The sequence below is a fragment of the Mastigoproctus giganteus genome, chromosome 11, assembly GCF_048544385.1.
Source record: "Mastigoproctus giganteus isolate SK-2022 chromosome 11, ASM4854438v1, whole genome shotgun sequence".
NCBI classification, from domain to species: Eukaryota; Metazoa; Arthropoda; class Arachnida; order Uropygi; family Thelyphonidae; genus Mastigoproctus; species Mastigoproctus giganteus.
Genome location: NC_143585.1, coordinates 113077822 through 113104404, shown reverse-complemented (window position 1 = coordinate 113104404; position 26583 = coordinate 113077822). Strand labels below are relative to the sequence as shown.

The following is a 26583-nucleotide window of genomic DNA, read 5'->3' as shown; positions in this document are numbered from 1 at the left end:
TCTTTTGGAATTAGCAGACAAGACAATTTGTAAGAAAACGGTTGTAGTTCTAAGTTCTGTATAGAACTATTTTTACTTTTATCAATTTTTTAAACATTTATCACTTAAGTTTTTTTTTTTTTTTTTTTGCGCTTACAATCAATTCGAAACAATTTAAAATTGTATCTGCCTTAGAATATCTCACAAGGTCACGACTACAATATTTAGTTATAGTTTTAATTAATCACTGACTTCTAAATCATTAAATTTAGAACGACTGAAGATTCAGAAACAATGAAGTAAATAAATGCTACAACACCGCGAGAATATTTGCAAACATCTGAATCTAATACCGCAAATACAATGCAACAAATATAACCAGCTTTCCACTTAGTTAACGTATATCTCAATCACATTCTAATTATTGGCCACCATATTATTTCCTAAGCCCTTTTCTAAAAGATGGCGGAAAATTTCTACCTATGATTTGGTAGCACAGTATCACCAGAAATACATTCTGTAATAAAGACAGATGGAACAGAACCAGAACATAAAGGAACTAATGACTTGGTTAAGAAAATTATCAATTTAATAAGATCACGTTTTTAAAATATCGCGAGAAAGGACAAAATGTTCTTATGTTCATGACGATGGGCAACTTAAGCAATGATGCACTAAGTCCGAAGATAAAATACATTAAAGGTGTATTTTACCAAAAATTAGATTACCATGTCAAAAAATCGGCGTGCATTCCTAAAATTGCAACATTCTATAAAGACATGCTTTATAGTTAAAATGTCATATACCGCTCACACGTAAGATCATCAGCCTTCTGCAAAAAAGAATGTGCGAGATGTCTGTGTTCTATGCAGAGACGAGCTAAAATAATTTCTTCTTTATGATTCCGTACAGAGTAGACTGCCATCATTCGATTTCAGGTTTTATTTTATATAATTTGCAGCCTGCCTATGACACGAAAGTTGCCATCGGAAACCAGTTTTTTTTTTTTTTTTTTTTTGGGCAAGGGTTATTCAGGGTCACAGCTGATTCAGCTGCTGTGTCTGCCAAATCATTTCCTCTGATCCCAATGTGGCTGGAGATCCAGCAAAAATGGATATAGAAATTGGATTCCAAAAGATAATGTAGCCGCTCCTGGATATATTTTTGGTGGTGGAAGGTTTCTGTGTGACCTAAGGCTAACTCTATAGCGAGCAACTCTGCAATGTATATATAACCTTCATGGGCAATCTGCACAGATATTATAATAGGTGGAAAGATAGCGACAGGAGCCAGTTCTGACTTCGAGCATCTGTATAAAGCGACTTGAAGTCAGCATGTTCAATTCGGTGTGCTGAATAGAGTTGCAGGCAGACAAGAGATTGAATAACGGCCTTACCCCAGTTGTTAAGGGAGAAATCATATGCTAATACAACATGAGTAAGCCATGGTGGGAGGGTTGCTTTGATGACGTAGCAACCATTGTTTACCGTTATATGGAGATCTCTTAAGAGCTTTTGAACACGCATACCGAATGGATGGTTGACAGTCTGACGAGTATTATAAAGATTTCCTCAACGTGACTAGAAAAAAACTGATGTCAACGTGGGATGATCTAGCAGGCAGGGATTGCACTTTAAAAGCATGGTTTAGAGACAACTGCTTCTGTCGAACAATAATGACTGCCGAACATCGTCTGTTTTTACATCTGGACAACAGATCTTCGAAACACTCTAGCAGCACTACAAATCGACTGATGGTGGATCGGATCTAGCCATCTAATGAGACTGTGTCTGGCAGTTGCGTATACAGTACTTGAGACCTATAATCTAGATCTAACAAGTGCGCGATAAAGTTATAGTAGATTGCACCGGTCTGCAATCGATCATCACGGAGGACTGTTAAACCACTCATGCACTTTGTTTGCAGCTGACGAATATGTTGAAGGAAGGTCAACTTCTTATCAAATAAGGCGCCTCCGTAGCCAGGTGGGAAGGAGCAGCAGTGCGTAGCACACGCTTCTTGATTAGACCAGGGTTCGAGTCCGTCACCACCAAATACGGAGGATGCGGAAAGGTCAAGGAATGACCACCGCATATCCCGGAGCAATATGGCCTTAGTTGCTAATGCTCCTAAAAACCAAATAACAAATAACTTATCAAATATGAGCCCCCAAGGATTCTGATACTATACTACTATAATAAACATTTTTCCAAGTGTCAGTTCAGGTTCAGGACGAAGCTTACGCTTGAGACAAAAATGAATGCAAACTGTCTTCTGCGGTGAGAGCCTGTGCCAGTGGCCATTGCTCAGGAGTTGAGAAGGTGACCACTAAAACCTAGGCTATAAAGATCTTTCAAAATCGAAAATCTGCACTTTCTGCCATACCCTTTTTCTATATCGAAGTACAAGAACACCAGGTGCTCTCAATTTGGGAACGCATCTCAGACAGATGTTTCCAGTCTAATTAGGTGGTCCAATGTGGACCAGTTCCTTCGGACACAGTATTCTGGAGAGAAGGTCGTTTGCTTCTAAATAGCATATAAGACGATCATCGACACCATTCTCTAAAGAATTTTGCATAAACGGCTACTCACGGCAATAGAATTCAGAATATTTCCTGGCTTAGTAAAGGCAAGAACGATAGATATGAGCCAGGAGTCGAGAACGGCTCTTCGAGAAGGATTCTGTTATACAGAAAAAGCATATGATCCATAGATTTTGTTGAAAGCTGTTTAAACTGTGGGAAATTAGATGAGGTTGTATACATATCAGAAAATGTTTTCCCAAGAGCATTAACTATTGCAGTTGCAATAGCACATCCATTATAATCCAAGATCGATGAATGGTGGTGGTGGTGGTTGTAGTTGGAGGTTTTATGGCGCAACGGCAGCTAAAGGCCATTATGCGCAAAATAATGGTAGGAGTTACTAGGTATGAATGGTGGATGCGTGTTTTCCCTTAATTTTCTGGCCTTTATTGCACACTTCTTTAGAGGTGAGAGCACGGAGAAATACATAACAAAAGATGTAAAATGGGTCCATGTTTCCCTTTGGCTTTAACGTCGAATGGATCGGTTCAAGTGGGATATCTTTGAAATGTCTCTCAATCTTTGTTTTGAGCCTTTTTTGCTATTGTACCTTCTGCATTCCACCATTGTTTAGCAAACTGTGGAAACCGGGTAGATATTTTCGGAAATGTAATGCAGCTGGTTATAATATCTCTTCTGATGTGCGTCACTGCAACATTGATAGGCCTCTGATTGTAATGATGTTAATCTCTGGCAGATGTTGAAAGGCATTCCAGTCAGCCTGATCAACCTTCCATCGTAATAATGAAAGAGGAAGACACGATCTGCACTAAGTAACGAATTTATCACAGGGAGATGATCACTTCCATACGGGTTCTCTTCCACCTCCCACATAAATGAAGGGAAAAAAAGAGAAGAGGAACATATATATATAAAGATTAACGACAGCGAATACACGGATGGGCATGTAGGTGTTAGTTCCCGCATTTTGAAGGTAGAGGTCATTATCAGTGAGCATATGTTGTATTACACGTCCTCTTCCATTAATAGCAGAATAGTTCCAGACGCCCAGTCCTGCCACGTTGCCGGTATTGTTCGGGAGTGGCCCGCAGAACACGAAAGTGACTTCCAAGTGTTACCAAATTCGGTTACCAAATGTCCATTAAAATCCCTACAAAGAGACAGAGGAAGACAATTGTATAATAAGATCATCAGTGTTGTTGTTGTTGTAGGGGTTTTAGGAGCATCACCGACTTAGGCAATATTGCGCCTTATATATTATGTCTGTAAGTTGCGTGTGTTCTGTGGTCGATTTGCTATTTACTGGGCGAAAAAGCCGAGAAAAAAACCACACTACCCTCGCCTGAGACCGAATAACTCATTCATGTCGTAAAAAAAAAAAAAGACTATAAAAATTCCTCGTCATCGACGGGATTCGATGACGTGAGGAAGGTCTTTTCCAGCCGGTATAGGGAATCCCAGAAATATTCTACTGAGATTCATATCCGGCGAATTCGACAATCGAGGTGGCAGCACTTGGAAGTCACTTTCGTGTTCGGCGGACCATTCTATAAAAGTTCCGGTAACGTGGCAGGGCGCATTATCCTTCTAGAACACACCTGTATCATCCAGAAGACAGCCATCATGAAAGGGTGTACTTGATCAGCCACAATGGACAGACAATTTTTAGCATTCAGAATGGGGCGTAGGCCACTCAAGAACTAACGTATATGCTAATGTGTATTATGTTCATAAATTATAAAATGAAATAAATAAATTTTCTGTTTATACTCCGGGACGACCAAACAGTCAGAGGAGTTCACAAGATAGACAGAATATAAGAAACAGTACCGTATTCAGTAGTCACGGGCTTGAACCCCAGTCACTCAAGGCACGTGTACTTATGCACCCGCGCGCCTGACCACTAGGCTACGGCGGCCTATTAATGTGTGTGTGTGTTCTTTGATCGATTTGTCTATTTTGCAGGACGAAAAACCCAAGATGTCGGGAGGTGGGGGACCTGCTATCTACAACCGAAGGTCCATGGTCAGCCATTCTATCGTTTTCCATCTATCAATTGACACAAAGCGGAACAGCATATGTTCACTACGATCGTCGACGAGGCCTTGGACGTCCGCCATCTGTTGCTCTGCACACTATCTGTCCCCTTTTGTAACACCTTAACTACGAAACCTCTGCAAACAGTCCCCAAGATTCGCAGTTTACGTAATACTACTATCTTTCAACCGGAACCAAACAATCATCCTTTTTTTTACATCTCCTCAGAAATGTTAGAAGTGAATTTGGAAGGAGTCATGGAAGTTAATGCTGCAAATGAAAACGATGGCGAGTGCTCGAAGCCCAGTTGTAAACGAAAAGCGAAGAAGCCAAAAGCGACTGCCAGAAGTACTCCATCAAATCGCTCAACACGTAATATACAGCTGGAGCAGCAACAGGATTTTAAGAAACACCGAAGCATGCATGCACAGTTTAAACGTACATTCCTGGATAATGATTTCGGTTCAGGCTGTTCGATGTGTGATCGGCTGAAAGCCTATCACACACACTAGCTTCACATCGTTGAAGCTAGTGTTTGAAGAAGAGCTGTTTGAAAAGAGCGTGATCTCGAGATCACGCTCTTCTTCAAACAGCATTTCCAAATGAGGATGTAAGTCAAATATCGGCCTGTAACAGCTATCGTGGCTTTCTCAATAACAATGATTCCGGCTCTATCGAAGTCAAATGGTTTTAAATATCATCCAATGCCACAGCACTTGCCGAAACTAGATTTGGTAACGGAACGTCTCATATCTCCGATGCTCCCATTCATGCAGATTCTTCGCCTGCGGCATTCATACGGTCAATTATAAATATTCGCCTAAAGAAGTTTCACTTAACTTCCGCTATGCGTGCTCGGCGCGCACAGAATTTTCCCCCTTATTCACGAAATTTCGCGTCCCTTATCCATTTCGATGAAGTACTTTGTATGGACCGTATGCCACGAAACTGCAGTATCAAATTTACCGGTTCTCACCGTGACATGTGTACCACAAGGCAGGAAAGAACGTACGATTGCTACTGCCTCTGCGTATGTTGTGAGTAGCAAAGGCTAAAAGGAAGTCTGGTTGCCTACAAAAATAGCCATTCCTCCACGGGAAGGTGCCTTCCTAATTCTATCTTTATGGATGACATCATGCAAGGAAGGGCCTTCATTTGCTTTTAGGTATATCCCCTGCAAGCAAAAACATAGATTTATATTTTTGCAGGAGACCTTTGATGCCATCTGTATTTTGCTGGAATCCATCACAATTCTACTGTAGAAATTTAGACATGATTTTGGGCTTGGTGGATCCATCAGTCGGCTTCTGAAAGCGTTGAGAGCTCATTTTTCTCACTGTATTTTTAATTTATTATTATTTATTTTTTATTTATTTTTTTTTTTTGTGAAGTATGCACACTGCCTTGTGCCCATTTCTTTTCTCTACGAAGAGTTTTAAGACTAACTGTCAGGTAACTCCCTAGCTTCTACGTACTTTTTCCCCCCTTACTACCGCTGGTGTTTGGATTGTTTGTGAATGCTATTTATGTTCTTGTTTATATTGCGGCACGATCAGCAGGTCAGAGGAGTTTACATTAAATCATGAATACAATCGTTAATCGGATTTAGTAGTCACAGGCTTGAACTACGGTCCATTTAAAGAGCGTGTGCTACAGCACTCTCGTTCCTGACCATTAGGTTAAGTCAGTCCTGATCGCCGGGTTACATTAAGTATTGAGTTTTCCGTGTGCGAGTTTTCGAGAACTCAGTAAACAGCAGGCAACAGAAGTAAATGACTTTTGGTAATACAGCAGGCCCCCGTTATAAGGTCATGGAGTCTTGTCAATGATGTACAGTATACTCATTTCTGTTTGTGTCCCAAGGGAACACCTCTTTGTAACCTTTTCGGTATACGTTGGCTTACTGCTATTCATTGGTTTCACCGCTTTCTCACTTCTGGTACGATATGTTCAGTTCTACCTTAAATCTCCGTATTTCTTTTTCTTTCTTCCAATTCTAGCACACTTGAGAATGTGCAGGGTGTTCTGCTGGCAGTTAATAAATGTGGGTTTTGGAGCTGACCACAGTGCGATTTCATAGTCTTTTGCACCACACCAAGCGCATGCAAAGACACTACGACAAGCCACTTGCAAGTAATATTTTTGGAACTCTTATTTCCTTCAATACCAGGTTTCCCATTCCCCACCCACTACAGGGCTTAAAAGTTGGGCATCCCTTTAAAACTTTAAAGGGATGCCCAATATCAAGCAAGCAATAAGTACTCTCAGGGCGGTCTTAACCCCATTAAGCATCTATGGAATGAACTAGACAGATGTGTGCGAAGTCAATCATTGAGGCCGAATTCAGAAGGTACATTAAAAAAAAAAAAAAAAATGTCCTGTATACAGAACAGCGAAATATTATTTCCACTGGAACTGTGTGTGTGTGTGTGTGTGTGTGTGTGTGTGTGTGTGTGTGTGTGTGTGTGTGTGTGTGTGTGTGTGTGTGTGTGTGTTCGTTCGTTCTTTGGAAGGTATGAAAGTAAGAAGGCTGTGTAAATTTTAAGAAAAAAAAATATTAAATGGCAGGTGCCGCTCTTTAAAATAAAACAGTTCGAAAAGTAGCAACAAAGTATTCTCTTTCTATTTCTTCTTTTTCAGCTTTCCAAGCTATTTCAGAATATCAGCAGGCGAGGTAACCACTCCTATTGTCCCATTTCTTTCAACTATTTTGACCTCCACTTCGGCAACCTTTCCCTGTCACTCTTCTCTGAAATAACTTTTCTCCTCTGTTTGAAAATACCACATTTAGATCTGCTAATAAGCTCTGCTAACCACGTTATATTAGTCTATACTAGAATACTGTGCTAAAAAATAGGCTATATAAATATTTTTAAGAAAGTTACGCAGAATCACTTCAACTGCGATGACTACTGCAGTAAAAAGACTGGCCGAATTAACAGCACTGCTTTGCGTGCTGTTAATTCGGTAGTATGGCTATCTGTCTGTTCAAAGCCCCTGTGGAAGTAGCAAAGAGACGGCCATGTGAAGGAATGTTGCCTTCCTAATTCTTTCTAGCCATTTTCCTAATTTTTCTTGACTTAATCTTTAATTAAGTCAAGAAAAATTTATTTCCTTTTTCCTCCAACTTTAAACCTTTCTTTTAAATATTTGTTAACTTGATTTCATGTTAACATGAAGTAACGCTTCACTAATTAATAGAGAAGACTATTGTTACTTATTCTCGGTGGGCGCCACCACCCAGACGGCACCGTTTCAAAGCTAGTTGGCTTTTCATCGGTGGGTGCCTTTCACACTACGATCGTAGTTTTTCTTTAGGAGTCTATGGTGTATCTACACCGACATTATATAGATATAGAATCTTGAACTCTTCAAATATTATGCCTTGTTGCATTTAGTTTATTTAAATAAATACGTTACATATGGAAATCAAGAATGGTACGGCGTGGTCATGTTAGAACGCGTGACCACGCTTAAATAGAAGCTTGTTTTACCACAGTAAAACAAACTTCTCTTTAAGCGTATGTAACTTTCAACATGATCATCAATTCCGCATTATGTTCCTGACATACTCTTTGGAATCATTGAACTGTTATTTTATTTTATTTTTATTTTTTTTGAAATTCTAAAATAACTGAAAAATTTCGATTTAAAACATGTGGTAAGTAGAATCGGAACCACCGTCTTGGCCGCTGCGGTTTCTAAATTTAAAATAAATTTACATTGCATTATCATTAGTAGTAACAGTAGTAATCTACTTCCATGCTCTAGATCAGTGGTTTTCAACATTTTTTTAATAACGGCACCCCTAAGTAATTTATTTTGTTTTGCGGCACCCTACTCAATTTTCTGCCTGTTAGATCCGATTCTCTCTCTGTACATATATATATATATATATATATATATATGTGTGTTATATGATAGTTATTCCAATAATATAATTATAAAAATTGCATTTCATAATACAAATTATATATGCAGTATATAATAATTTTATTCTTTATATAGAGGTACTAAGTAAACATCAATTAAAGATCACCACAAAATTAAAAAAAAATACTGTACACCTTTTTATAATGGAATAAACATATAAATTAAAAAAATAATAATAAGTTAAAGTAACTTAAACCCAAATTACATGGCACCCCTGGAATGTCGTTGCGGCAACCCGGTTGAAAACCACTGCTTTAGATGTAAGAAATGGTACATCTATTTCAACCGTCACACAACCCTCATAATCCAACCATCTAGGTTGGATTATGACGGTTGTGCCCCCCTCCCCCCTGACAAAGTTTACTGTGACATTCCATTCTCCTGCACTCTCTCTCAATACTGATGTTTTGAACATTTTTTTCCTACTTTTGTTGTCTTTCATATTAAATATTTTTTTATTACACATTATTTACTAAAACATTTAAGCATTATGCTGACATTATGTAACTATGTAGATATTATAGTTCTCATATTAATTATATAACTTTTTATTGTTATTATTTTTCGCCTTCTTTTAGTTTTAAATCCTTCTTTCCTTATTACATTTCTAATTTCCATTATTCACTTTCTTAAGTTGATATCCTATGTAATGAACACCTCAAGCCAACCATACTTACATATACTTTAAATTTTAACTTAATTTTAAATCATTTTAAATTTTATATAGATAAATGCATATTCTGGGAATAATGTGAGGTTACATGAACTGCTCAGTTCATTACAGGCGGATAAAGTCTATATCGTGCTGACTAACACCAGGTGTGCCTAAAGGTACAATTTAGTAGCAACGTATAACGCCTATGTTTAATCTAATACTAAAAATATAATGATACAAACAAACTAATGTTAATACTACGAGTAATACTAGCTTTATCAATCCATTCATCTACATGGATGAATATCTACTCCTCGGGAATTTTAAGCGGAGTAATAACAAAACGATATGAATAGCTCATGCATACCAGTTTCTATTGTCATTAGTAAACAGTTTTACTATTTTAGATACATTTGTATTTTGTTAGTAAGGACTGTTTTATTATTTTGAAATTAGCGTCCGGATATTAATATAGATTATATTCATCGTTAGAGGAGATGACAGCAAACTGGAATTGGAACCCAACGTCATACAGATATGCATCAGATAAAACAATACTTGTACAGTACTTACTAATCTAATCACATTTACAGAAATTAGCAAGTAAAGAGGGAGTTCGTAATCGCCGCCGAGTATATATTGTATTCGAACGCGCCGCCTTTTGTTAAAATAAGCACAGTTACTGATTGTACTTAAAATACCACTAATTAAGTACAAAAAAAGAAAAAAAAAGGAAGTGCTATCTACGGGGCAAGGCCTGGCATAAACTTTCTACGGCATAACAACTAATGAATATCCAGCAAGATACTTATATACATACACTCTCCCAAACAAATGGAATTTTAATACAGGTTGCATACAAGGTGCTAACACAAGCAAATTACGCCAAAACATTAGTCCAAACTAAGCTACTAATAGTGTCTGGCACTCCCCTGAATTTATGTAACCTGTACATAAAAAAGAATCCTTATTCCTCCATTATTTGATTCTTAGTCACACACATATATATAAGAATAGCATATACTTTCTGGTTTTTGAAAGACTTGAAAAAAAAAAAAAAAACCAAATATTAAAATATTTACTGAAAATTAAAAAATAAATTTATTAGAATTTCATTGTTATGCAATACTTTTAGTTATTTCTTTAATATATACATGTATATATAAATATTATATATATATATATATATATATATATATATATATACGCCGTATATATATATATATAGATTTGATTAATAAGCTTGATCATTTAGATTTGATTAATAAGCCTGATATGCACTCTCTGCTTTTTGTAACAGTGTCGAAAACTTTGGTATTCTCTCTCTCGCACTAAGTGGAAATGGCCTGGATTCGATTTCACCAGCTAAAGTTGAGAAATGCTTCCCGTCACAGACGGGAGAAGCCTTTATGAGCTATTCTCACTCCGTGCCTGAGTTAGCCAATTTCCTGCGAGGGATCACATATCACCCCCGCCTCTTCCCGAAATTGATTTTCTCGTCCAACTATAGAATATACTCAGCGTCCAGAAAAATACACTTTCCGATGGTTTGCATAATATGGGTTCACCTGCAGCCCAAATTTAGAGGTATATCCCCCTCTAAATAACACTTTAAAGAGGGAAGGCAGAGCGTTACTTAAAAGAGCTTTACTCTATAGTAGTACTTAATACTCAAAACTTACTACTCAAAATCGTGGAACAATTTCTATTAATGTATGGTGTGAGTCAACAGAAATACGCTCCATTCTATACGAAATCTTGCGCTATGGCATTCCAACACCGAAATACCATCAAATTTGCTTTGTAAATTTCAGTGGGTTGTCCACTGCCAATGGAAACCTTGCCTTCACTAGCCTTCATTTATACCAGGGATTCCAAACCTCGAAGTACTCATGGGGCACACAAACAGTTCGGGAAGGCGGGGAAGAGGCTCATCGGACCCACGCTCAGCGTGAATACGCACTAAATTTCATTTACCGGTAAATCTTATACAGGGAATCTCCTTTAAGTATCAGCATTTATCATTATTTTCATACGCACTGAGTGATCGCTGAATTAAGACCGCCTACCAGATACCGTGTTGGGCAATCATTCGCACGGATATAACAGCCGCTATTCGTCTACACGACTCCACTAGATGCCTGAAGACGTCCATAGGGATCTGCAGCCATGTTTTCTGCAAGGCTTACCACAGTGTAGGAATAGACGATGATTGCATGTCCATACGCCCGACTACCCGTTCCAAAACATCCCACAGGTGTTTAAATGGATTGAGGTCAGGCAAGTATGAAGGCCAATCAAGATGGGTGATATACAGACTGTGTTCCTCGAGACACTTCTGCACAGTGCGGGCTCGATGATACGGCGCTTTATCTTGGAAGATACGTTTCTGTCCGGGGAAAAAAATGCAACATGGTAGGGTGCACATGGTCTCCTGCGAGCCGCCGGTAGACCTTATCAGTGAAACATTGCTCCATAACCAGGGGTCCTAGTTCTTGTCACCAAAACATGTCCCATATTAAGCAACCACCGACAACTGCCTGGATAGTGGGTACCATGCATGATGGGTCAATGGACTCGTGTTGCTTGCGCCACACACGAAGGCGTCCGTCGGCGCATTGCAACAGGTTTTTGGACTCATCTGACCAGCACACTCGTTTCCAGCCTTCCAGTGTCCAAATAGCGTGTTGTTGGCACCACAACATTTGCCATCGACGATGATCAGGAGTAAGAGGAGGGTGTCTCTTGAGTCGTCTGCTGTGGAACCTCCATACGTCTGAGTGTGCGACGCATCGTTATTTCGGTAGTTCTTGCATTCCCAATACTGTATTGTGATGTCAACTATCGCACAGTTACCTGCCGTTCAGTCCGTACAATGAACATCTACCCTGCGTAATCCTTTACAGTTCTTCCGGATACCATTCTTTGTACACCTTAACGGCCGTGAACAACCGACAAGATATTCCGTTTCCGATATGGAAGCACTCGACACACGAGCTCCCATAATCATGCCCTTTTGAAACCCCACAATATCTTTATTACGTACCATAACTGCTACCTTATCACTTTGACTTGCACGTACGAAGCTGTTCGGCTTTTTTCGAGCTATGCTGCATAGTCCATTACGGATGATGTGGTCATAATTCAGTGATCACTGAGTGTATGTTTAATCCTGTTAACTATGAAAGTTGACGGCACTCGGGGAGAGGTCAGTTGGCGATACCTAATTATACCTTTGCACTGTAATATTTGTGAAAATTTACTTATTCATGAATTATTAAATTTGTAACAATTGTATAGGTTTCATACTTTAGATGGCTGCAAGTAGGGTCATAGCCGTGTTAACAGGTGTGGTCATGAATGTCTGGCATTGTTCCAAATTCAACCTTTATTCGACTGTGGTAAGCATTCCTGCCGTAAATTTAAAACAAAGAATTCCTCAAAAACACGGTGAGGGTGAGAAGGGCTTGGATGTTTATGCATAATAAAGAATAATATCTAAAACACGTAGTTCTCAAATTGTGAGGCACATTGAAATCCAAGGTGAGAGGGGCTCTCAAAACGCTCTCATTTACACGTAGCTCTATAAAGGTTTTGAGAACCAATAAAACTGAAAAGAGTCCGCAAAATACTAAACGTAAAGGATGTCTGAAAATCTGATTCTCTAAATGAATATATCTTTCTTTTATTGTAACCTGCATATAAAATTTTTCTGCATTTCAAAATATTAAACAAAATTATTTTTCTTAATTATAACTTTTATTTAGTTCATGTGGGAAATCGATGGGATTTGTCAACGCTGGCTGCATGTTTTGGCCTATGGTTAAAATAATAATGGATATCTAGCCTCTCTTCTTCAGCTAAGCAGTCTATCATTTTCTTTGTGTCAAGCCTCGCTGCATGATCTTGTTCCAGAAATTGTTGCTAAAGTCAAAAGGCATTCGCAGGACATTGCCCTTTTCAATGCTCCTCTCTTCCGGCCGTTGCGATGAACACAGGTATAGTTAGAAATTTAAAGTGTTCACGTTTAAGAGCAGAAATTGGCATTACTGATCGTATTTATTCGCTTTTTGAACTTATTTCAACACACATATATATATATATATATATATATATATATATATATATATTTTGAATAAATAAATTACAAAGTTCTTTCTGCTTGGATTCGGATATACATACTAGAACTTTTTTTGTACACACACATACACAATACCATCGCAAAAGTAATTCGATAAATAAAGTTTGATTTAATGACAAGCTAAATGAATGGTACATCTATTTTAGGATTACTATTTAAAACATCAATAAAATTATGCACTTAACTTTTTTTCTTGTTGAGAAAATTATTTAAAATGAAATTATATATATATATGTTCACCAGGCGTTTGTTGCGTTTATTTATTTAAAAATATTTTATTGTTTTTAATTTTTTTTTTGCGTGTGTGATGAAAACTTTCGTCACCCATAAAAAATAGATAACAATTTGTAGTGTGCTACTACTCACCTTACCATGTCAGACTCCAAAGAGCACTAATATTGTGACACCAGTAAAGTTTAACTGAATATATGGAGCAAGGGTCAGAAATCCTGAACAAGCTAGAAAATTTACACCGATCTGTGTAATGCAGGCATATGTGGATGCTATCATAAAAAGTAAATTTAAGATTCTTAATATCACCAACAGTTACTGTTAATTAGAATGATCCAAGTATACATTTTTTAGAACATCAATGCTATAAAACAAAAAAACAAAAAAAAAAAAGAAATCCTAGTGACACGCGAGAGGACTGAAAAAAAAGTACAAAATTTTTTTCCGGCAGTCGACCGTAAAAGGTTGCCGACCCCAATATACTTGCACAGCAGAATACTGGCTCCTGTGATGATTGAATGCAATCGCAGGACGCACGTTTTCCATTCCAACCACAGATTTTTTATAATAATATATATATTTTTTATTTCAATATGAATCCGCTTTCATGCTCATTTGGGAAAAATTATAACGTAAAATGCTGCGCAAAAAATGATAAATGGGACTGCACTTGAGAATTTTAAGATGGCTAAAGAATTCCAGCGAAAGAGAAGAAGTTACAAAGCATGTTACAGCGATTACGGAAGACGGATGAAATGTTCCCTACTGTAACCTTGAGATTAGGAAATCGTTATACAGTTGAAGTTTTTAAAAGGCAACCTCTTTTTAATGTTCCAGCATGTTATAACGACTAAGTGGTAGGTCCCAGACAATTTCACATAAACTTAATGCTAATTTACATTCAATTTAACGACCTTGAAAGACGAACGAATTCTCTATAACGGAAAAAAATGTCCATCACACCAATCTATCTTGTTTTTAACTTTTTAAATTACAATTTTTTTAATTACAGTATTCACATTTCAAAATATAAAGCGCCAATTCATTAAAAGCTAATGACGAGCCTGCAGGCTAAACGTGGAAATTTGTTGTTGGCGATTTCCTACGTTCATTGGTGTAATTTAAATAACTTAGCCTAGAAGTTCATTTCATTATACAGCATGCTGATCTGCCCATCTTTGTAAGTTTAAGTTGCTACTCCTACATAGCCTGATTAATCTTCTGGTGCTGTTCTTTCTTGGGAGTTAATAGTGCTGCACTGTACAGATTCCTTGGATTTTACCACCTGATCGTCGTGCTGCTATGTTGCTAGCTACCCACGGTGCTACACAATGGATCGTGTGTTGAACGGATCATCTGGCAGTTCACAGAGCTTTCTTGAGTAACGGTTTTACATTGTGTTACGGGTACTAATACTGTAAATACAAGACGCTGTTCATGACAAAGATTGTATTCATAATTTTGTTTATAGTATACCACAGTATAATGACAGTGCTGTATGGATTTTGTTGTATGACAATGAGTAAACCTAATTGTAGCTCTCTAAGCTACAATAACGACTACACCCAAGAAGCAACTTGAGGAGCTGTTAGGATCTCATTTGAACTGTATGATGTGGGCAATACATTCCTGATCAGAAACTACCTTTTTTTAGCGGCTTTTATTTGATTGATTTTGTGTATAAGCGGCGGGGTTGCCAAAGATTGTCATCAAAAATGCGGACGGCGAAAGTGCAGCGGTTGTATGTTTTGCAGACACGATCAGAACCACATCTTCAATGCTGACAGAACTTATGTTTTTTTTTTTTGGTTTTTTTAACTATCGGATAAAACACTGACATTTAAAGAGAAATGTAGTGGGGGGGGGGGGGAACAACCAATTGCCATTCGCCTGGTGGCAAACATGTCCGGCACAGAGAAGCTTCCTCTCTAATCATTCGGAAAGCCAAGAAGCACCGCTGCTTTAAAAGTTTGAAGGCATTGCCTACTGTGTATCGAACAAACCAAAAGCCTTGGATGTCACCAAAAATCTACTAAAAATGGATCAAAGACTTAAATCGCAATATAGCAGGGAGAATACAAAAATTTTGCTGTTCGGGTATAATTGCACCACTCATAGTCAAGCGAATAGCCGCTGTCGAGTATTTGCCACCTGAAACTCGAGCAGTTGCACCTGCCGTTTCAAATGCTTTTATCATGTTTGGCATAATAGTCTTCTAAATAAGCTTCCATCTTATGGATTCTCGACTGTTCTTTGTGCTTGGGTATCTAGTTTCCTCGTTGATACTCACTGCGGGTGACGGTAAATGGTGTTAAACTAACTGGTGTCCCCCAAGGTTCAGTTATTTTTCCCATGCCTTTACCACTTGTATAGTAATGCCTTTACCACTTGTATAGTAATGACCTTCTTCCACTGGCCGGAAATCGTATCCATTGTTTTGCTGATGATGGTACATTGCATTCCACCTTCCAGTTTGAGAAACCTTGCACTGTACAAACAGCTTCAACTCATCGAATATCCACTGACAAGTCCTTAAAAATGCTGATCTCCAGGTAATTCTCCAGTGGGGCAAAGATAACTTAGTTAATTTCAATCCTTCTAAAACTCAGTGCTGTCTTATATCTCACAAAAAGGATTCTTCTGTTTCTATGCTTATCTTCGATGACACTCAGATTTCTAGACAAAATCACATATCTCTATTAGGGAATACCCTGACTTATAATTTCTATCGCGACAAACTCTCTTTTCTTATTTTCAGCAACGAACTCTGAGTATTGCTCATCTCCTAGCAGATACGCCACACGTGGACAAAATCTTTACTTTCCTCAAATGGATACAACTCTACAACATACTATAAACTTCAATCGCAATTCATATTGATAAAAACAGCACAATCAACTTCACCATAGGCGCATTATGGCGTCGGCACCGTATGATTACGGTGGCGACGATTATTGCCGTGTTGCCCTTGCGCCATAAAGCCCACACAAACAACAGCAATGTATTTCTATGTTTCAGCATTGGATGAGGCTGACGAAAAAGTGATTGCCAACTGCTTCAAAGATGTTGGATTTGTCGCCTTGAATAATGCAACCAGTAAAGGTGGTTTAGAGGAAAGCATGTTTCAGGATATGAACGAATAAAGAGGAACTCGTTGCAGAAGAACTCACGTAACCTGAAATTCGTAGTGATAAAGAAGTTGAAGGGTGCCTATCAAGGATTGGAACTGCCTATGGTTAAACCTTGAGAGCTATATAAAGAAGGTACACACAGATACTGTACATACGTAATTGACAAATTAATCTTACTAATTATAAATGTACAATCTTCACTTTCTTTTTAATACTCTACGTATTCTAAATAAATTTTATATATTTTTTGAATTACATTAAATATTCAAAGTTTTCTTTGTTCTTTTGAGATTTTTCTGAACTATTAATATAATGTTTTTCTCATTCCTCTATGGTGTCGTTATAGAGCTTCGACTGTATATTGATTATGAAAGATCTCGTCTAAACTAGTTGGTATTCAGTGGGAAAACAAATAGGAAGACCAGTTGGAGAAATAAAGTTTCGTTCCGACACAAATACTATGTAAAAATAAGTCCCTGTATCAATAGTCAAAAGTAAAGTATCTCAGTACTAAAATATAACACATTTTTTTTAAAGACACCTCTGGGTAGATTAGCTACAGTTAAGTGTACTAATGTGATAATAGACGAATACTACATCTAAAACTTTTAATTTGATGTTGATGGGCGAAACGGTAGATACGTGGGCGTGCCTCTAGTAATCACATATCTGCCTTACACTACTTTTCTGAAATGGCTGAAAGACGGGCAAAAGTATCCAGCAGATTGCATGGCAAATAACAACTGTTTAAGCATACCACGCCAGTTGCAGTATCGAAAAATCTTAAGTCCAGAGTTATGCAAGTCGCCGACCGGCATACCTCAGTGGACTGCAAAGGCATGGTATTGAGACAGACGCAGATGGAGGAAAATATACCGTATATTAGTTTATTTAAATTAAGCAAAAATAAATGGAGCGCACAGTACCGCGAAGTAATTCCCACTACACAAACCTTCCCAGTCCTGGCTTAGGCTATTTAAGCATTTCACTTTCTCTATAATATTTCAATCAAATGAAAAGTATATCATCATGTAGTTCTATTTTTCATATTATCGTGGACTTCTATTTCTGTCATTATAGAAGTGTTGTAATTTTGATTTTATTGGCCTGAATAAAGCAATATTTATTATCTATGCAGCATAATATGAAATCTTACACTTATAAACCACTTTATTAATTACACCTACCTAAGAGCTGAGAGAGAGAGAGAGAGAGAGAGAGAGAGAGAGAGAGAGAGAGAGAGAGAGAGAGAGAGAGAGAGAGCGAGCAAGTCTTCATAACAGTCTGGATTCATCGTGACATGAGTACAACGGTGGGGTTGAAAGCCTACCACAGGGATGCCGGGATATGTTGACTCAATTGCTTCCACAGTTGTTGCAAATTGGATGATTGCAGATCTCTACTCCAAAAAGCTGCTTTCACTACATCCCCCAGGTGCTCAACTGGACTGAGATCTGGCACCTGGGGAGGACTCCGAAATAGGATGATTTCAATCTCTGTTATATGGAACATTATTCCGTTAGAGGAATCCATTCGCAGATGGATATGCTGCAGCTATGAAGATATGCGCCTAGTCGGAAACAATTTCCAGATAACCTTTGGCATCCAAATGTTGCTCCAGTGGTATTAAAGGGAGTCCAACGAGCACCAAAGACATTCTTCCACATCATTACACCGCCAACACCACCTGCGTTGTTGCCACCTGGAAGGACGGGTCCATGGACTGATGCGTCCTACAGTTGTTGCAAATCAATGTGAAACAGCAAGCACTGAGATTCGACAGATAAGCAACCATTTTATAATCCTCCACTGTCCAGTCTGGCGTTTCTGAGCCCACTGTAACCGTATCTTTTTGTTTTTGGTGAGAGAAACGGAACCCGGTTCAGCTGCTGGCTGTGAGAACCCATTCGTGACAAGGTACGACGTTCTCAAATAGCTCTTTGGTTACCACTGTTGTATTTGGTTATTAACTGTCTGACGGTAAACTTTCTGTTACCCTGCACAAGTCTTGTCAACTTCCGTTGGCCTCTTGCATCAACGAGCTGTCTCTGACCATAGGATCGCCGTTGGCTGGATGTTATTTTGGTTATTGGACCAGCCTTTATATACCCGAGACATACTCGTACGCGAAAAAACCAACTGGGTTCAGTTTCCACAACACCAATACAGGAATGCCTGGCGCCAAATACGGGGCCATGTTCAAAGTCATTTAAAACTTTCGTCGTGTCCATTCTCGCACTGAATTGCACACATTAAACATCCCTATCTGCCCACCTGCTTTACATCGCATGGTACGAAGACGAGATGCCGTCACTGAAAGGACGCTGCATTTTATGATAAGGGTAGATGTATCTAATAAAATGACTACTCAGTATATATATATAAATTACTCTCTCTCTCTCTGTATATATATATATATATATATAGAGTTTTATTCCATTTTTTATAGTTCCCCATACTTTCGTGTTCTCTCTCTCTCTCTCTCTCTCTCTCCACGTATTAACACACCTAGCTTGCCTAGTATCCTTTAAACTCTTTTCTTTACTTTTATCTTTTTACTTTCTATTCTTCATTCTTCGGTCCGTTGAGCTATTAGTGAAATACGAGGGCGATTCGGACATTATTTTCCTTCTCTGCTATTTTCGCCTCTTTCGGTTTTACTGCTGTTTTTCTTCCCTTACCCTGTTTTATTTCCCGTTTCTATACCATTGCCTGTTACACTTAATACATTTTTGACTTCCAAATTTCTCATTTAAAATTTACCTCTCTATATTTGACACGCAAAATTAACACTATTCCTTTTTTTTGATATACAAAACAATTCTTTTACCATATATATTTTATTACAATTACGATATCGACTTAAGGTATATACATGAATTCAAGGTATTCATTGTCATTTGATTTAATTTAGTATTCATGTCATACTTTAATTTAATTTCTTTAAATTAATTAGATACACTGCGTTGGGGCTACCTTGCTCATGTTTTTGGAGGATCTATCATTTCTCTCTCCTTTTTAAATAATATATATATATACACTTTTTTTATTTTAATCTTTCCTCCATAACCATAAGTTTGTATAGAAATGCAGTAATTTGGTACATAATCAGGTGTAGTCCCCTTATGAAATACCTGATTTATGTACCAACCTTTTTTAGTTTGCATCAAACTTTTTCTTTCCCTTAGTTATTTTATTATCGCCCCACCTTCAATTTGATGCTCATTTTTTTTTCTTTACTTATTAATCATATATTTTACTTTCCCTTTCAGCTTCTAATTGGCTCTTTGAATTCAGCCTTTAATTTCTTTTAGGTTCTTAAAATTCTTTTCCTTTTCTTACTTTCCTTTTTCTATTATCCTCGGCACCTTATATGTTCTATACTGCTCCATCTTTGTGCATTTTTTTTTTTTATTAATTCATTCTGTATATATATATATAATGCCAATAGCAGATTTTAGTGCCCAGCATAAGAAACATGCCACTTAATTATGCTGAAAGGAAAAGGTAGGAGTGCCCTAAGAGAAACTGCTAAAAAAAAAAAAAAACATTAATTAATAAAATTCAGTGTATTGTTTTCTAATAATTATTAGATTATATTAGAATTATATTCTAATAATTATTAGAAAATAATACACTAAATTCCACTTTATCAAGGGTAAGCATCATTCAATACATCCAAACAATAATCAGCAAAAGCTGATTGCTACTTGCCAGTACTTGGCAAGTAGTCAACTATTAAAAAGTTAAATGCATTCATAACTAAACCAGACCTTGCATAACTGGAGACCTGTGACATCCATTCAGACGATTTCAAAAAGTACCATGCCAGGCATAATACTATGAAAATGAATGCCTGTAAATTATCTTAACAATTATTTAGAAGCCACTTTCAAAATTTTGTAAGATGTTGCTATATTATGTTTACTGCTGTATTTTCCATTTCCTTGATAACCCGTCTGTAGGAAAAGGAATTATAGCAGCAAATGTAAAAAAAAGTCTTTTCTAAATCACTAATGTTCTAGCATTGACTTTCCTTCAAATTTTAATCGATCCAGGAACCTACTTTCAGCATTATCCCAAAATGCTTGGTCTCTAATACGTATCATAAAATCGAAAGCATTGATTTAAACCCAATCACCTTGTCACGAACTTAAAAAAGTGACCTTTTGTACTATCGCAACGATAATAGCTATTAAAAATAAATATCAGTTATATACGTGTAAATATGTGCGGTAGCAAACCAACCTGCATAAGTTTACGGACCAGTGCGTACAGTTTTGCATACTTAAGGCTATAAGCACTGATATTTCACAACTTGTCTTCGTCATATGATAATAATGTAATGTAACTTGTCAATGTCTGTTGTGCTTTAATAACTCTCGATTCTCTTAACTGTTCAGAAGCGTGTTAATAAACAGCTGCCTTTTCACTTAGCCAATAAAAGAGCTATTATCATAAAACCAGATTTAAACACAAAAACAGACTGATTCGTGAAATAATAGTGTTTATTATTAGTTATTATTACTGTAGTTGCTGAGTGTTCCCAGACAATTTATTTAGTGCGCGAGTATTAAGGCTCTCAATTATAGATCATGTTTTTCAAAGTATTGTTAAATAAATACGCTTTCGTTTCGAAAAACGTTACAAATTTACAACTGCATCGATTTATCTACAGCAATAATCCGATAATTTGACTGGCAGAATATCTGCTCAAAAATATCGCTCATTCTTAATTGAATAATAAGAATAACCAACAAATTATGTAGTTGAAAAGCTAGTTTTTAAAACCGTCATGTTAAAATAATTACTGGAGCTAGTAACTTCTGCTTCTAAGAAACCAGCAAAAGGTAGTTTATACTGTAATTGCGAGTACAGTTGATAATCTGAATTTCTTTTGCCTTTTCTTGTATTTCATGATCTTCGATCATGCCTGTATTACAAAGGGCGATGCAAATAAGAATTCCATATTTTACAATTGTTCAAAATTTCGCCAATAGTAACAACTGGACCCATCTTATTTGTGTCATCTTGTAGCATTGATAAACTAAAGAAAACAAATAGCAAGAAATCCGTAGCAATACTCTTAGCTGTCATTTTTTAATGAAGCGCACGATATACTTTAATCACAGACTATGGTAATACTCTGAAACTTGCTCCATCTTAAAGTTATCTGTTTTCCTTTGTTAAAAAAACCCATTTGTCATTTCCTGATGTGGATGGGGCGGGGCTGCACACTGTTACAATGCATGAAATCGAAAGGCGGCATAAATCTAAACCTCAAATAAGAAAAACTGCAAAGGTTAATTAATACCTTTACAAAATAAAATGTCTTTTCTTAAATATGCTATTTTAACTACTTTTTGAAATAAATACTGTGCTATTTATGTTGTAATTTAAAAATACAAAATGACAAAATAGTCCAAGTGAAGAAAGCAGCGCGCAGCACGCATTATTACAAATAAATAATACAAAAGAAAAAAAAATGAATTAATAACTCGCTAAAAATAAGCTCCTTGTTAATTTGGTTTTTTTTTTTTTTTTTAAAGGTTTCTTTTTGGCAATTACTATTTATTGCGAATTATTATGATTGAAATGAAAATGAAACAGTTTATTCCCGGTCTTTCTTCCCGCCGTGGGCATTATGTACTTTTTACTTTATTTATTGGCTATGGTACATTTAATAAGGATTTATTTAATTTCGCTTGCTGCTCAAAGATGCAGCCCGTACAGGTTAAAAATGGAAATCACACGGTAGTGATATTTAAAATACTCTTGCACTTTTATCTGTCTGACGCAGGCAAAAGTTGTAACGAAGAATGCATCCATTTTTGAGATTGGAACTAATGGACATTTCTAATACCGTATTCCATTCTTATTAATAAACGCTACTAACTTAACTATTACAACTCTCTTTAGCAGAATGCAGAGTTCCGTGAAACGTTTTTTATGGAAGGGTAGGTACGATTTGGTCGGATGAATCCATTTAAGTCGGTACAAAACCGGTTGACTGGTTTCAGCCATTTTTGTGCCACTTTAGTTGGAGGAGTGCCAACTAAGCTGTCAGCCCTGAACTCATTGTGTATACTAAAAACCATTGAATATCTTGCGAATATTTGAAGAGAGACTGTGCTCCTTGCCATATAAAAGTACGCAAATGCACAAGTACAAATATATTGTTATTGCTATTTTTAACTATTTATTTAATCAGTTTTATACATGTACCCCGGAACAGCCATAAATGCTAGAAGGGAACTACCGCATTCCATTGCAGTAAATGTACAGGCATGGTCATGATGTTCAGGCTGGTTTCAGATGGTGAAAAATTGTATGTTGTTTAATGAAAAATACTATTACGCGAAAAAAAAAAAATAATAAATATGATATTTATATTTTTTGCATCACTAGATATCTATCCCCAAACTAAAAATGAAATCGTTAAATTTGATTTGAAGTCTACGGTTACTGTAAGATCTGGTTTATTATTTTTCAGTGGTGTTTCGCAATGTACTGTATAATTTTCTGTAAATAGTAGTTCCGATAATCAATAGTTGAAATAATACTACTAAATAAACACATTAAATAGTTGTACTAAGAAGAAGGGAAATAACACTTTAGATAATGTTGTCATTATTCTAAAGCAGTGTTGATTAACTACCAGTAAGAACATTATCAAAGACTCTCATATCGTGCTAAAATTTTAAAAATGCACACGATTCCAGTGAGAATAATAAAAATCTTTCTCTAGAATGAACTGCGTATCCTAGGATTACACGTACCACAAGATGGCCTGCCACTGAACTAAAGCATTGAGTTCAACACATATCAACCAATCACAACAGTTACAGTTTAACTGTAACATTCAGCAAATTATGTCACAGCTTTTTAACAGTAATACTTTCATATATGTATACAAATCTATTATCCACTCGAATCTTATATTAATGAACATTAAATTAAAAATTAATCCTTTTAAACCTAATGATCCATAGGCTAATAAAAACACAAGAATTACGGAGAGTCTACTCACTCGTAACTATTTTTCTGTCCACCGTATGCGAACATATGTTTTAGTTAACAATATTCCAAAGAAACTCTAAACAAACTAATGATGTGAATGACATCAACGTACAAAACTTTGCAGGTATCTTACCCCATCACAAGCATGCACGCATGCGCGTGTATACACAAAGAGAGGGGGAGGGTGCGGGAAACTGTCAGAGGCCACTGACCTTAGTAAGAAACCAATGCACAAATATAGTGGCTGGTTCACTTCTGACACAAATTAACTAAAACAGGGAAATCTCGACAGACTAGCAATCGGATTTAGTTTTCGTACTATTACTAGCTTCCTGGGAACATTTATTATTGCTTAATCTACAGGAATTTTCCTAGTTATCAGACATGTCGCAGATCAGCAATGTGTAATATATATGCACGCATCCTAAGGTCGTTTTACCTGTTTGCTGGATGCAAAACCTCGTAAGGCTATCATCACCAAAAACACAAAAGAAAAGAAACAGCTCCACCTGAGATTAGACTTTTTGAAAAGGCCCAGAAAATATTTCTCCCATAACTGGATTTGAAACAGTTAAAGCAAAGAAGGCTACAGAAGTCAAATGACATTCTAACTGCATGCATTTAGTTTCTGCTTAAAAAAAAAATAGTAATAATAATAAAAAAAAGCTGTTAAAAATAATGAGCTTAAAATTATATTCAAAATTTGTTGAAAAACGCTATTACTGTTCAACTGTTAATGATATTCAGTTGCGTTCAGCAAAATTTTCGAAATATTACACTGAATAATAATGCTAGTTATTAAATGGTTTAATCACTGAGAAGTTCTTAGTTACATAATGTACATCTACGGTTATTTCAAAGTATCACAATAATGAGCGCTAATCGATAGTGTTTAAATTAGATTCTCTGAAAAATCCCTTCCTTACGCCTAGGACATTTCCGCACTTCAGGTTACCTACTTACAGTTAATGCAATAAGGATTAATAAATACGAATCTTTAGAACAACGAGTATGTACTGAGTAATTTTTAATTATTCCCCACTGCCTTCAGCTAGCTGCGTAAGGATCTTTTCCGAGTTCCAGAAGACGCTGTTATATTCTTAAATTCGTTTCATTAAACAATATAATTCTTAAAATTAAGTTTAAAAGTAGTAAATTAGGTCAAATAACTCAACACATGACACAGTTTTTCTAGATGTCCGACTAAACTACAAAATTTATAGTAATAAGATCCTCACTTATGCCATTTTACAGTTATTAAATGGACTATTCATAGAGAACTGCGTAATTATATAATGTACATACCTACGATTACTTCAAAGTATCACAATCATGAACGCTAATCGATAGTGTTGGAACTAGATCCTGTAAAAATCCCTTCCATTCGTCTAAAGGAAGGTTTCCGCACTTTAGGTTACTATCCTCGTAATTCTGTTGCAGAAAAATATGATAAGCTCATATACCAATAACAATACCGTCGAGTATATACTGAAGATGTTGAAGGAAGCTTCAAGAGTCACTATAAACACCTAATAAACTGGCACAAGATGGTAGGATGGCGGCCATACATCAACATTCGACCTGGCGGCAGTTACCAAACAACTGACAGGCAACAACAAGCAAAACTGGAACTCCGTCAAACTCCTCCCACCCCCTGAGGTCTCAACTGACACAGCGATATTTGCGCACTGCCTTGCTATCAAAGCGGAGGTCAGGAGATTAGGAAAGGTTCGGCGTCGAGCAGGGAAGTAGTGGAGCGGGGAAGAGGAAGGGGGAGCTGCTGGCATGTTGCCAAGCGACTCATGTGTATGATTTCTGTGTGTCTGTACGTGCGTGAGTGCGTGCTGGTTTGGGCGTTTCCAGATGGCTGAACAGAGAGTAGTTCCCAGAAGTGTCTTGATTACACGCTGCCAACCTCCTGCAGTCTCCGACTCGAAGCTCAGTAGATTACTCCTGTGGCCTTCTCCCACACAACAGATAACAAAAAAACTTCCACACGCCCAACTACATACACATATATACACACACCATTTTATTTAACCAATGTTGTTAATACAGTAATAACTTAAAGCTGTCTTCATGATTATCCAACAGAAAGATATAAATTTCGATCTTCCGTTCTGAATGTAGAAAAGAAGAAATAATTGAATGCACATATTCTCCCAATGTTGATGTCGTTCCCGATATTAGTATTCCAGTATTGTTACCAAAAGAAATTTTAAACTTTTGTTCTATATAAAGTTCTAACTATTCTTAGCGTACGTATAAGTATTCTGTCTAGAACATAGCGAACTAGGTCCGGCTAGTTCTATTTCGCGATTACCAAGCTATAATTAATTTCGGGGAGGAGAGTTGAGATTTACTGGGGATCCACAATAATCAAATCATTGTAGAATTAATCGAAAGTTTTAATTAGAATGTTCTCATTTTTTAAACAAAAAAGGTACCTTACATATAGAAGTATAAACAAAAAATACGTTCTGTATGTAAACTTATACGGCTAAGAGACGTTAACATCTTCACTGTCGCGTGAAAATTCTAGAGAGCAATGTACGTACAGTGAACGCTAGAAGAGTGGTCAAATTAGAGGATGCAATAATACACGCGTTTGAGTTGACCATGGCTCATGAATAATAAATACGGCGATGCTCTCTCTCTCTCTCTCTCTCTCTCTCTCTCTCTCTCTCTCTCACTCACACACACACACACACACACACACACACACACACACACACACACACACACACACACACACACACACACACACACACACACACACACACACACACACACATCTCTAATGGACTGTGTTTTAACATAAACAAATTTATTATTTTGTAATATTATCCTTGATGATGATGGGAACCGAAACTGCCTCAAATAATAAAATCGCATACTAGAAACCCTT

The 26583-nt window shown here is 37.0% G+C and overlaps 1 protein-coding gene across 6 annotated transcripts in view; it reads right to left on the bottom strand.

Moving 5' to 3' along the window:
• Window positions 1-26583, bottom strand: part of LOC150078358 (uncharacterized) — an 821930-nt gene that overhangs the window by 527473 nt on the left and 267874 nt on the right. Inside the window, exon 1 of one of the 6 annotated variants that reach the window (XM_090384972.1) lies at window positions 24981-25351. The exons of the other annotated variants lie outside the window; for them this stretch is intronic. The gene's annotated coding sequence lies outside the window, so the exon portion shown is untranslated. Of the gene's footprint in view, window positions 1-24980; window positions 25352-26583 lie in introns of those variants that run through there. 6 annotated transcript variants of the gene reach the window in all.